This window comes from Rattus rattus, chromosome 14 (assembly GCF_011064425.1).
Source record: "Rattus rattus isolate New Zealand chromosome 14, Rrattus_CSIRO_v1, whole genome shotgun sequence".
NCBI lineage: Eukaryota > Metazoa > Chordata > Mammalia > Rodentia > Muridae > Rattus > Rattus rattus.
The window spans coordinates 34,215,737-34,229,687 of record NC_046167.1 but is presented as its reverse complement, the minus strand read 5'-3'; positions in this window follow the sequence as shown (position 1 = coordinate 34,229,687).

Below are 13,951 nucleotides of genomic sequence, written 5' to 3'. Positions count from 1 at the left end.
GTGGGGAGCTCTCTCTATACCTGATGCTTCACTTGTGGATGAGTCACACACCCTAAACTTCTGTCTTTCTTGGCAGCACTGTGGAGCTCCAAGAGGAATTTTTATCCAAAGTGCACTTGTGACCCAGACAGCAGCCCTAGGCTCTGATTCTTGCGGAAAGAGAAGTAGAGGATGCCTACAAAGGATTCTGTTTTTCATATAATTGAGTACATCTGTCAGGTAACCACAGACATGTCCTTTAGGTGTAGGTCAGCTGGATGCAAGGAGGCTACCTGGATACTGTTCATGGATTCAGCTAACATGAGACATATCTTCATCTTGAAATGATTTCCTTAAACATTTTGAGTTGGAGAGCTGTAAAGATGGCTCAGTGATTAAGAGCACAGGTTCTTTGAGAAGACCTGGTTCCATTTCTAGTATTTATATGGTGGCTTATAATATTCTGTAATTCTAGTCTCAGGGGGATCCAAAACCCTCCCATAGATATACATGCAGACAAGACACCAATGCACACAAAATAAAAACAAATAAATAATTTCTAAGAAGACTTGAAAGAAATGAGTATTAAACTTTCTTAAGGGACTGGAAATTGCTCAGTGCTTAAAAGCACTTAGAGCTGCTGCAAAGGACCTGAGTTTGGTTCTCAGCACCCACATGGGGGCTCACAACTATCTGTAGTTCCAGTTCCAGGTGGTGCAACACATCATCTGACCCCTTTGGGCTCTTATACCATGTGATACATATATATACACTGAGGTACACACATACATAAAATACAATTTACAAATCAATAAAATAAAATCCCTTAGTTGGAAGCTTTTTTTATTCATTTGACACATTAAATCCTGTTACATAAACTTATGACCATGAAACCAGGCTAAAGTTTTGTTTTTGTTTTTGAAAAAATGTTTAGAAAAGAATTGAGCTTTTATATCAATTTTATATTGCTATCTTTAATACATTTTATGTTATTTTTCTTGCTATAGTTGTACATAAAGAAAATATACCTTTTTTCCACCAGGCCTATCCAGGTACAGTAAACCTGACTCAACTGCCCTAGTTTGCTTTCTATTGCTGTCAGTAAAGTTAATGATCCAAGCCAGTTGGGGAGAAAAGGGTTTATTTGGCTTTCACTTCCCAGTTACAGTCCATCACTGAAGGCAGCCAAGGCAGGAACTCAAGCAGGACAGGAACAAGGAGGCAGGAACCAAAGCCACAGAGAAATTGACTCCCCCATGGTTTGCTTAACCTGCTTTCTTATATAACCCAGGATGATCTGTCCAGGAGTAACACTAACCATAGAGAGTTAGACCTTCCTCTAACAATTAGCAATCAAGAAAATGCCCCTTAGAGTTGCCTACAGGAAATCTGATGAAGGCTTTTTATTTACTGAGTTTCCTCTTTCCATTTGACTATCTTGGGTCCTGCTGACAAAATACTAACCAGGACACCATCATATTCCAGAGATCATTTTCAATGTGGGTTCCAATGAGAATAGGGCTGGAAATCTCCTTTGCATCACACTTTATTTGAAGAATATTACATTGTCCACAATTTGGAGAAATACAAGTATATATTTGTGAGGCACAGCTCCATGCAATGCATTGGACGACTTGCAGTTACTGTGGAACACACTGTATTCTCTCCTGGCTTCCGCTGTGTGACAGACAGGTAAGTGGAGACACTCTGACACAGAATGTTTGCTATTAACTCCAGTTTACCACTTAAATGTGTGACACTAAACAGGCCCCCAGGCTCTCCTTCTGTCATATAAAAGGGAATTGTGACAGAAACCAGCCCATAATTGAAGCAAGGTATGTAAACACCCTCGAGCGATGCATGGCATATAGTGGGTGCTCAGAAATGCCACTCTCTGCTGTCTCTCATTCCCCCTTCCCCTCTGTATGTCCCGCCTCTTCCTTGCTTTTGCTTAATTTAGTATCATTTCCGGTGACTGTTCCATCATCCTTTCCTTTGTTCACCACAAACTAGACCAGAGATGCCTTAAGACCACACAGAGCCCAGTATTAACCTCATCTTAACACTTACTACAGAGCACGGTCATTTTCATTTTCTGGTCTGTTGTTCTTCCTTATTTACTTGGGGCAAGCTCCTTGAGAACAGATAATATCCTATTGGCCCATGAATTCCAGCTCCCACATGAGGCCTTGTACTTATTAACTAGTCAATTTTTCCTATCACCAAGCCTACATTCTGGGTAAGTCTCACAAAAGTCAATTCCCAGGTTCTTGGAAAAAGTAAAACAAAAGAGAAGGGAGAAAAACATTTTTGTGTTACATGTGGCTGTGTAGGTGTCATAGTATAGAGGATAAGAGGAGCATGCAGAAAGGAAAGCCAGCATATGCAACATAATCTGCTGTCCTCAGGCTCCACTCTGGACCCTCTGTGAATGTGGACTCACCTCACATTCATGCCACTAGTTAAAACTATGTCAGAATACATATGGATGAACAATCTTGGCATTCAATCCAAAACTTCAGGCATAAATAAATTTGAAACTACATATTTCTAATCTGAACCTCTCCGATCCTTCCAACCGAGACTGGGTAAGAAAGCCACTGGCCAAATTTGGTCTTCTATTTTCTTGGAGTTATAAGCTGTGAATGATTTTATATTTTAAACAGTTGGGAAAGGAACAGAAGATGTAAAACATGTTATGAGATGAAAATTATGATAGTGATATGAGATTTGAATTGCAGTCTCCATAGCTAGAGTTATAGTAGAATGCAGCCGCTGTTCTTTATACACTGTCTATATGTTCTGAATTTACAATGGCGGGCTTTAGTGGCTGGATAGATATGATCACTTGACAAGTCCACAGAGTTTCTTATACACTGAGCATCCCTCACCCAAAAAAAGTTAAGATCCAGAATGCTCCTATATTCAAAACCTTCAGAGAGTTGGCATGGTGCCACAATTGGAAAGTTCCAGATTATTTATATTTATATATATATATATATATATATATATGAATGAGAAACATGAACCAATTTCATGTTTAAGCATTGCTCTTTTCTCCAAAATAACCCATTGGGTATATACAAATTTCCTACAATCTAAAAGAATCTAAATTCAAAGCACTTCTGGTTGCATCCACTCTAGACGATGGAGATATTCCATCTCTGTCTGGTCCTCCACAAGAAAAGGTTTGTCGGCTTCATGCGCTTAGAGAATGATTTGCCTGCAAACGCTTATGAAACAAGGAGCACAAGAAGTGATTTTTCTCCTGGAAAATATTCTCTTGAATTCCAAGAAGAACAAGACAATATCAGATTGATGTCATATATTAAATATATCAACTTTGATCACTTTTCCACCTCTTATGCACAGCACTGTCTTTCCATCAGTATTTATCCCCAACAATATACAGGGATTTTTGCCAAGCAAGAATTCAGCAGAAGGCAAGGATGGAGACAGTCCTTTCCTGGATCTCCTAACTAAATTAAACAAGTTCAGCTTCTCTGACTTAAACTTCCTTATCTTCAAATTGTGGCCCAGACAAGACAACCCCCATGGTCTCTCAAAGCAATAAAATTATAGGCTTCTGTGACTTGAAACATCATTTTAGACTGTTAAGGGAGCACAGAGGTTGATGGCAGCTATGGTTTGCATTTATGGCAGATCAGCAGCCATATTCATGATTTATTTTACTCTAGACCCTTAGTTGGTATCTCAACCCCCTATTATGTCACCATCCTTTCAGAAAATATGAACAGCTTTATGATAACCAGCTTCTTAGAAAGATTTCCAAGGATTCATTGAGGGAAATTAGTAAAACTTCATAGTTTTCTGGCTTATTGCCAACTTAAAATTTGGAATTTTCAGGGGAAAGAACAAAGAAGTATACTGGTGTGTGTTTTAAATAGGCAATTAAAAGAAGTTAAGTAATAATGCACTTTCAGTAACTGATGATAACCATATTAAATGTCTTTTTATGATATATTTAGTCCAATGAGCACAGAGCCAACGAAGATGCAAACAGACATTGTCTTGTGGTGCTGTGCATTTTGAGCAGAGCTGGTCTCTTCAGACTGGATGGAGACTTCTCATAGAAAGGCTCAGAGACAGGATGACACTTCCATGTATCGCATGTTTATTCCGTTCTCTATTACCCCTGCACTCCCTTCAGACCATAAAATAGTCTACGAAGAGAAACTCTTCCCATGTGGAGATGGACAAAACTAGGGGCTCTGGCCAGGTTATGCTATATCTGCCATCCCTGGAGAAAGAGCTGGACTGTATCATGTGTGGAGTACCCTGTAGCCTCTGCTTAGGACAGGATGACTGAAAATTCCTTGTTAATGCTATGGGTTTCATGTTAACCAGCCTTAGAAGTGAGCACAGGTCCACACACCACAACTTTATATATTGAAGTAGAATATGGAGAAACCAAATAGTGGGCTGAAAAGAGATCGAATATATTTCCTTTTATGGACTCCTCAAAACCTCAAGATTTTTAAAGGTAGGTATGATTTTAGTCTCTTGGTTCATGAGAGGATGATTGTATATATCATGGCCAGTCAGCCAGTCTTCAGCAAGAAGCCTGGACACACAGACCCATTAGTCTCCATGACCAAACCTTGTATTTAAACTTATCCTCAAGTTCCCATCCAGGTACATGTAGCTGTATACTGAAAAATGTGCATTATCACCAGTAGAAGGAAGGAATTAAAACATTCCTCCTCCTTCCTGCCTGAGAACACATTGCTAACATCCTCCAAAAGATTATGTGAGCAACTTCATTTGCCCACAAACTTAGAAGAGCCAGACCCTTGTGAGGTTTGCACCTCTATAACCAGCTTAATAAAATCCATTAAAATGTATTGTGTAAAAGCTTTAGACGAAATCTACTAAACATTGATATCAATAGGTCCAAAAAAATCAATATTCCAATAAATGTCTCATTCTCGGGGTTTCATCGACACTCTGGCCTCTCAACCACTCTTTCTTCATGTCTACTGCCTTCAAAGCCTAGGTCCCGGAAGTCCCTCAAAGGCATGAATAGGTTCCACTACCTCACTGAGAGTCAGGTGACTCCGAAAACTGATCTGCAGCATCACATTGCGCATCCTTGATGTTCGAAGTTTGACCAGCATGTCACCAGGGTCCGCACCACCTGGAAGCTTACTGGGAATGCAGAATCTCGGCTCACACCAGGCTTCTGAAATAGACTGCATGTAACACAGAGCTCTCTGGGAAACCAGGGTGAGAACTGAAGTTTAAAATGCATCAGACTAATCCCCGTTCCCTCACCTCAGCCCAACCTCTGTCATGATGTCTGAAACACATTGGTGCTCAATGGTATATATGTAAAAGCTTGCCGAATCTGACAGGAATTGTTACTCCACAATGCATGTAGTATCTCTGTATCTGAATAGCAAGTTCCTTTTTAAAAACCACAGCTCCCTTCCCTTGACACTGAAGTAGCTTTCCCTTCTCTATCAGCTGGGTTGTACTGATTCATGTCCCACTTGCCCAGTGTTCCAATGTCTTCTCCTTTGGGTTTAGTATGATTGACATGGTTAAACCAAGTCTTTCCTTTGCTCTTCCTCCTGTTTAAGATTTCAAAGACTAACTCCAGTTCAAAATGTACCTTACTCTGACTCTATATTGGTGTATTTACTGTGCTAAGAATATTTCTAACTCTTATTGCCACCTTCAAACTCAAAGTATCAAAATGGCACATATTATCCTTGCCTGGCTCCTGCAAAATTCTCCAACTTCCGCATGCGCTTCAGCCCTGAAGCACCTTCCTGTCCTTCCTTCTCCTGCTCATGTTCTCTGAGACCCACACATTTTATCTGGTGCTCATGAGGCTTCTCTCATGACTACTACACATGCTAGTCTCTCACTAATCCCACTCATCCTGGCTGGTTTTGCAATTGTTTAAGGGGGTAACAGATTGCTTTCTATAATTGTTCCTTTTAACCTCTTACTTTGATCTCAGGACTCCTCCTCAGAGTCTCATAGCACTTAAGGGAGGATAGAACCTATTCAAATGAGCATTATCATCCTAAGCACATGGTTACTGCTTGTCTAGCATGACTTGTCCTGAGATCACCTAACTGTTAATTATATTTCCGGGAGTATGAGCCCTGGTACTTCTCAATTCCTATGTATCAAAACATGGGCAATTTTATTCCTCATTGGAAAACTCACATTGATTTATTATTGGATATATGTGAGAAGAAATGAGTAGTGGGTGAGATTCAAAAGAGACATTTATTGGACATATTATTTTAAAGCCCTTCTAAGAAAGATGGGCATTTCCCAAAGACCACTCTATTTTGGTATATACAGAATCAGAATATTCAATTTGGTAAGGTGGGGTAAATTTCTTTGACTAAGAGAGGAAGAAAACTAGTGGAGTAAGGTACTGAATAAAAAGGCAGAGTGAAAAAATACTGTATTTTTTATGTTTATAGAAGCATGGCTGGAAGAGGACTAACAGCAGTAATTCCAGTGGGAAATGCTGGACCTACAAGATGGCTATGGGATATTTGACTTTAGATATTCCTTCTTTTGTAGCCTGTTTTTTTTTTTTTGAGGGAAAAAGTCTATAAAACCTACAATTTGGGTAAGTGATTCATTTAGACCCAGCAAACACAGAATTCTTAGGTAGTAAGGTAGTCACACTGTGTGAATGAGTGAAGCAACATAGGCTGTGGCCAACCAAACAGCCATGTCTAACTTACCCCCACATGTTGACTGTCATTTCATGGAAAGACTTTTGTTCCAGAGGCTTCCTCTGATTGCCCTAACTTTGGGAAACATAAAAGAAATGTGGAGCATGGCTGCCAAGTGGATGGGAGACGATCACCAAGGTAGTGGACAAGGCGCGAGGCTGAAAGAGAAGAATCTGATGAGTGCAGCAGACAGAGGGCAGACAGAGATGCTGTCAGGGAACAGTGTTGCCCACTCGGCTGTTCTGCTTGAGATCTAGAGAAAGCTCGTTTTATTTATGAAAAAGAGGGTTAGAAAAATTCATCCCCGAGATGCCTACATCATCGATTACATCCTCCACGCTCCGGCACACCCACTGTGAGGAGTTTCTCATGGTGCAGGCGGATAAAACCTTTAGTGTGGGGCGCAGCTCAGTGTCATGTAGCATCCAAAGAGCCTGAAGTGAGCAGAAACTCAGAGAGGGTTTTAGATCTTCCCAAGTTGTGGGATTGGCTAAAGTCCAAGCCAATTATAGCTACATCTCCAAGGTGAAGAAGGACACAGCCAACATCTGGCTTGCATTTATAATCCCAGTGTTCCAGGAAGACAGAAGAACTAGTTACAGGAGTGCTGAGTGAGAAGACCTTAGACGGGCCCATGCGCAATGCCCTTAGAAGCACTTTCCTGTCTGGAAGCTGCCCTGTGACATGAGGGAGCTTGGCTCCTTCCATTGTGCTGTATCTGTAGGAGGGCTCTCATCTTGGGAGTGCACACTATTTTCCCTGCAAAGGATGCAGGCTGGTACAGAATCCCAATGACTGGTAAAATGGGTGTGAGCAGCGGGAAAATGGGAATAAAAAAGAGTTCTGTAAAGCGGAGGGCATTTCTTTAGCTGGGTTAGAAATGGGTTATCAGGGCCCCGGGTGTAGATGCAGCAAGATTAGACAGAATGGGCAGCTCAAGCTTAGTTTGACTAATTCTGGTTGAACTTTTACATATGAATTTATCTGAACCCACTAAGAGTGCAATAGACACTCTCTGAATCCCCAAATCTTGACCTTTTATCATTTGTCTTAGTGGTTATTTTTGTATAACATCTGACAGGCTTTCCAGTCACTAGACATAGAGAAAGCACACTTACTTTCCTTTCTTATTGTCAGCTGGCACATCTTTTTTCTAGTCACAGGAAGTAAGCTGGGCAAAAGAAGGTTAGGGAGGAGGAAGAGGAGAAATAGGGAAAGACAAAGAAGAGGGAAAAAAGTAGGGGTTGGGGATTTAGCTCAGTGGTAGAGCACTTGCCTAGCAAGTGCAAGGCCCCGGGTTCTGTCCCCAGCTCTGAAAAAAAGAAAAAGAAAAAAAAAAGGGAAAAAAGTAAAAGGCTTGTGATTAAGTGTAACCCAAGGAGGAAGAAGCCCTTTGGTCACACATATACAGGATGTGTTAGTGTGACTATAGCTCACTGAGGGTCATGGAGGAGGCATGGACTAAGGCTTCATTTCCTAATACAGTAACTCCTTGCAGGATCAATGGAAGCAAAACCATCATTCTTATATCATAGAAGCTGTCTAGCCAAAACCAGGGAAAAAAAAGAGTGACCTTTATGAAGGGCAAGTGATATGGAAAGCAAGTACTTCTTGTCTGCCTGTGTGCAGTTACTTTCTTGTCTAACCAAGAGGAAAACTGCATCCTCTTGAAGAAGGCTGTCATTGCAGGGGATACAAACTATAGGACAGATGATGTAAAATGCGCCTGCCTCCTGTCAATCTTCCTTGATTGCTTAAAAAATGTTCATGTGCACTGGAGATAAAACAGAGCTGAAAGACAGGATCCTGCCTTGTCTGAAACCTATAGGCACATTTCTTGATTTTCTAGTCAATAACACACTGTAAAATTTTAACATTTCAATTAGCTTAGGTCAATTTGAGCTGGGATTTCATCATTTGAAACTGGAGGTTTATTAGAATCCATGAACCATCCTCCTAGAATTTCCCAATGATTAACTGCTAATAACTACACAAGAAGACAAACAAACAAAACAAACAAACAAAAACCAAACCACAGTTTTTATGATGAGAAATATGACAGAGAAAACATAAGGAGGAGCATGTGAAGCTGTTCTTAGACTCAAATAGGTCTTCTCTGTTGCAGACCCTTCATTAACTTTAATCTTCTCCCTATTAGTCTCCTTGCTATAACAACTTAGGGTGGGTGGAGACTGCGTGGTGGTTCAAGAGGGCACTGCTCTTGCAGAGGACCTCACTTTGGTTCCCAGGCAGCTCACAAATGCCTGTAACTCTAGCTCTGGGTAATCTGATGCCCTCTTCTGGTTCCTAAGGGAATCCTCTTCCACCACACAAGGAATATCTATCGACAAGGAGACACACACATGAATAAAAATAGTTCTTAACAAATTATCTGAGGCTTAATGCTTTCTAAAGCACAAGGGCTTATTCAGCAGAACTTCAGAATATGAAAGTTCAAGATTCAGAGTCCTCAACAGTTTGACCTCTGGAGTCATGACAGTAATGAAGTGGGAACACTTCTTAGGCTCCCACATAGTGAAACAGAAATCCAGAGAATCTTCAGGCATCCTCTAGAGAATCTTCAGGCATCCTCCTTGCTCTATCATGTTTGATTTCTTGAGAAGAACTACGGCTATAACAGCATTAACTTATTCTCCCCCAGAGGCACACCTACCAATGGCCTAACCATTCCAAAACAGGTCCACCTCTTAATGGTTTCAATCATCTCAACACCAGGATTCTGAGGACCAAGCCTCCAAATAAACCCCTGTAGGACAATGTTGCTGAATTGAATTCCCTCTACTTCTCAAAAAATGCGAACCCAGGAACTTCAGAATACTACCTTAATTGAAAACAAGGCTGCAGATACAATTAGTTAAAACAAAGTCACACAAAAGTGGCATAGGCCACAGCTCTCAACTCCATAAGAGGAGATGGGCACAAGGAGAATGACTTAAGATGACCCAGGCAGAGATAAGGGAAGTAGCCAAAAGCCAAGGAATTGCAATCAGATCAGAGGCTCTGACTAGAAGCCTGTGAAGGCAAGGTTGGCTTTCCCCATACTTTGCAGGGAAACACTGGCCCTGTAGACACTATAGCTTAGTATTCTGTCTCTCAGAAATTTAAGTCAGTGCCTGCCTTGTCTAAGCCAGAGACTGTATAATAGCTTGCTATAGCAGTGCTAAAAAACTAACAAGAGGGTTGTTAGGTCTCCTGTTTCATTTTGGAAAAGAAATCCATCTTAAAGGTTTAAATATTGTGAGGATATCTCAGGGTATCTGTTGATGTGGCCATGGCCAGAAGTAACTTAGAGAGGAAAGAGTTTGTTTGGTTTACAATTTCTGATCACAGACCATCATGAAGGGAAGTCAAAGCAGGAACTCAAGGCAGGAACCTGGAGGCAGAAACTGAATCAGAGACCAAGGAGAAGTGTTACTTACTGGCTTGTTCCCCATGGCTTGTTCTGTTTGTTTTCTATATAACCCAGGACCATCTGCCTAAGGGTGAAACCCCTGATAGTGAGCTGGGCCCTTCCACATCAATTGTTAATCAAAAGATTCACTGTAGGCAAATCTTATGGAGTATTTTCTCAATTGAATGCCCCTCTTCCCAAATGACTCTAGGTGGTGTCAAGTTGACAAAACTAACCTAGAGAACTTATGACATTAAAATTTTCCAAGAAACTTGTATTTGAAATGACTGCTGATGAGAAAAGGCAGGAAGTGAATGTATAAGAATGAAATTCAGATGTGATTGAGGAACAGTCTCTATATGTCCTATGTAAAGGCTCCTTAACATAGAAGTTCCTCTACGGTGTTAGAAACGACTTGGGAGTCTCTGCAGGACAGGAGGTAGGATGCAAAAGATTTAAGGTTCCGATTTTAAGGCCCATCCCAACTTCAAGAACTTCTCTTGTTTCATTTTGGGATTTGTATCTAAGATTTCCCTGGGCAAAAGAGTTATGAAGCTAACATGTATTGAAACTCTGTGGCATTATTTAACTCACAGCAAGATCACTTCTTTTCTTCACCATTTCTGCAAAGCATGTCCACTTACATGTGTGTTTGTCAGCCAATCAGATTTCCCCACCTCTCCTAAGGCAAAGAAATGAAAACAGGATGCAAAGCAGAGTTCCTTCTTAGTTTTTAGCAGAATTCGGATAGCATGGTGGGAAGCTTTGCAAATTTTCCTTTGTTTCAGTGTTTTTGGAACCCTAAATCAAGATCCTTATGACTCAGAATGTGCTGGGAGACTGTTAGAAGTAAAAGTCAAAATATATAGTTTATGCTTGTTGATTTATGGTCTGTCCCTTTTGTTACTGGATAAGCAGAGAGAACGATCAGTGCGCAATATTTGCATTCTTGTGGTGGAGGGAGAGCAGCAGCCCCAAACGCCAGAAACAATGTATCTAACACTAGAGACGCACACCAGCCCTTTGACTAACTCGCAATTACCAAACGAATATATATATATATATATTTGTTATATATAAAATTATATATATATAAAATAATATATAAATTTATAGGTATAATCTCACTGGAGATTCATGGCTGTCCTGGGACTTAGGAGGATTTTTATTTCTCACTTATCTACTGCAGAGCTTAAAGAGTTTCAGGGAACACTATGGGGCCTGAGCCCAGTTACTGAGGGGAGAGGGGGCTACCTCTGTTTGCTGAAATCCCTGTATGCAGAGATGAGTGAAGGGTGTTCCACTCTTACCCCTTCTTTTTGCTTTACAGAGTGTTTTAGTGGAGAGAAAGCTTAACAATGGCTAAGAAGTGTCTGGAGCCCTAGTTTATCTCCAGGGTTTCGACACTGAAAGCTTAAGTCACTCTCTGTTGTTTTTGTCTTTGTGATAATCAACAAGTCACCCGAAACAAATAACGAATACTACTGTCAATTCCGTTAAAAATTTTCTCCAGTTAAACATGTGAATTTCAAAATGCTTTTCAAATTATAATAGCTATTCATCCACCCACTCTCTGCCTTCAAGACAGCCGCCACAGAGCACCCTGAGCACTAAGGCACTTCTAGCTGGGTAGGTGGGCCGACAGCTTACTCTGGGAATCTGGAATGTCTCTTGGATTTTCTTCTTTCTTCCTCCCCCTTGAGATCCTTCCTTTCAAGTGACAGGTTGGGGTGAGTATCTGGATAGGGAGAGAGAGATGAGTGTGGACTGGCCAGTTGAAGTAACATGGGTCTTTTCAAAGAAATCAAAGACAGGCACTCGGCATCTTAAGGAAAAGCACCCCGTTCAAGTCCGGGCTCTCAGCTCTGGTCTTTGTGTCCTTTGCGAAGTGGCCCATGGGGACAGCAGGCTGTGTGATGAGACTTCCCAAAAGGAGTTGAAGGCAACCCGGAGGAAAGTCCTCAACTTTCAAAAGCACCATCCCGCGAGAGGAAGTTTCAGGCTTGGCCTAGGGAAAAGTACCAGGAGGTGTGCGGGGGTGGGGCAGTAGTGATCTGAGAGGTCTCTAGAGAAGGAAGGAAAGTCCAACCCGAAAGCGGGGTTGGGGGAAAGCGAAGAGAGAAGGCATGGGCAAAGCGCCCGGCAGCGCGCGAGCCCCGGCTGCTCCGCTGCGCGGGAGCACAGGCCTGGAGGGCTCGGGTGACATCACCCGCGGGCCCCTTCCTCCAGCCGGGTGGGTGGGGCCTGGCGCGCCGCGCGGGCGCGGGGTCAAGGAGGGGGAAGAGGAGGAGCAGGCCTGGATGTGTCTGTGTGAGGACCCGGGAGGGGCGGAGGCGGTGGAGCGCGTGGCTCCCGGCTGCTCCCGCCAGCCCTGCCCGGCCCGACGCGCGGCCTCAGTGCCGCCCGCAGCGCAGCGCAGCGCACTGGGATCCGCGCGCGGAGCGGGACCCCACTGGGCGCGGCCTGGAAGGAGCGGGAAAGCAAAGTAAGGCGAGCAGTACTCCCAAGTTTTTAACCAACTTCGCCCCCTGCGGCGGCGGCGTCCCGCTGCTCGGCGCGTCCCCCAGTGCTCCCCGGAGTGGCGGAAATTAGAGGGACGGGCGGGGGTGGGGGCGCGCGAGGGAAGAAGGAGCCGGGAAGGAGAGGAGAGTCAGACCACATCTGTGAAAACTTGGGGAAGGAGGGCGGGGAAGAGGAGGAGCGCAGGAGCGCGCGGAGGGGAGCGCGAAGGGCGCGCGCGGCGGAGCTCAACTTTTGCAACCGGGGCGCTCGGCCTGGATGGGCCCGAGTCGTTGAAAGTCGACTAGACGGTCGGGGGCTCCTTTCTTTCTCTTTCTCCTCCCACCCGCGGTTGAACCAAATCAGAACTGTCACTCAGGGCCGGTGACTCAGAGGGATCAGATTACAGGATCCCTGAAACTGATGCGCGGGCTGCTGCGGCGGGAGGGAGCGGACCGGGCCGCGCCGCCGGCGCCCGCACACTCGTCCGCCCGCCCGCCGCTCCCCTCTGCTCCCGCTCGCCCGGCCGCCGGCCCGCGCCACACCATGCCTGCCGCGACCGCACATTGCGCTCAGTCGGGCCATCCACGGTAGCCCGAGCCGTCCGCCGCTCCGCTGGCGCGGGTCTGTGAATTTGGGACCTGACAGCCAAAGCCGCAGGTACGTCCCGCCTGAAGTTCTTTGTTTTGCGGGGCCCCGCAGCCAGCCCTGTCGAGCCTTCTGGCGGCGTCGGAGCGGCCTCCGTGCGCTCGCGCCTTCCCGCGCTCTCGGGGTCTGGTCTCGGCGCTCCGGACTACAGAACTCCTGCTCCTGGGCACGCGTACCAAGTTTTCAGCGGCGGCGCCCGCGCCTACTCCTCACCAAGTGCTGTGCAGAGCTGGGGGAGCCCGGAGCTGCTGCTGGTCCTCGCGCCCAGGCAAGCCGCAGTTCGGCTTGCGCGCACCTCCTGGGATGCGCCGAGCCGCCGCTACCCGGCTCTCCTGGGTCCCGCCTTCACTTCTGAGGGTGGGAGTGCGGGGTGAGCGGATGGAGGGCGCGCCTCCGCGGTGGGAGAGGAAAAGTGAAAGTTGTACCATCTGTGCGTGATTTGGAACTCTGTCTCTTCCTTTTCAGAGGTAGAGCAAAAAGAAAGAAAAGAGAAAGAAAGAAAAGTAGCCGTGGCCCTTGCGGCAATCACTTAAGAGGCCGACCTTGCACAGTGCAGAGTTGGGTATGGTTCACTCTACTCTGCTGGGGATACTTACTTTCTGGAGTTGCAGCGGGGCCTGAGGATGTGGCGGAGTTAATATTGATCATACACTTGAATAGTTGGTGAGGCGACTTTTCAGCAGAT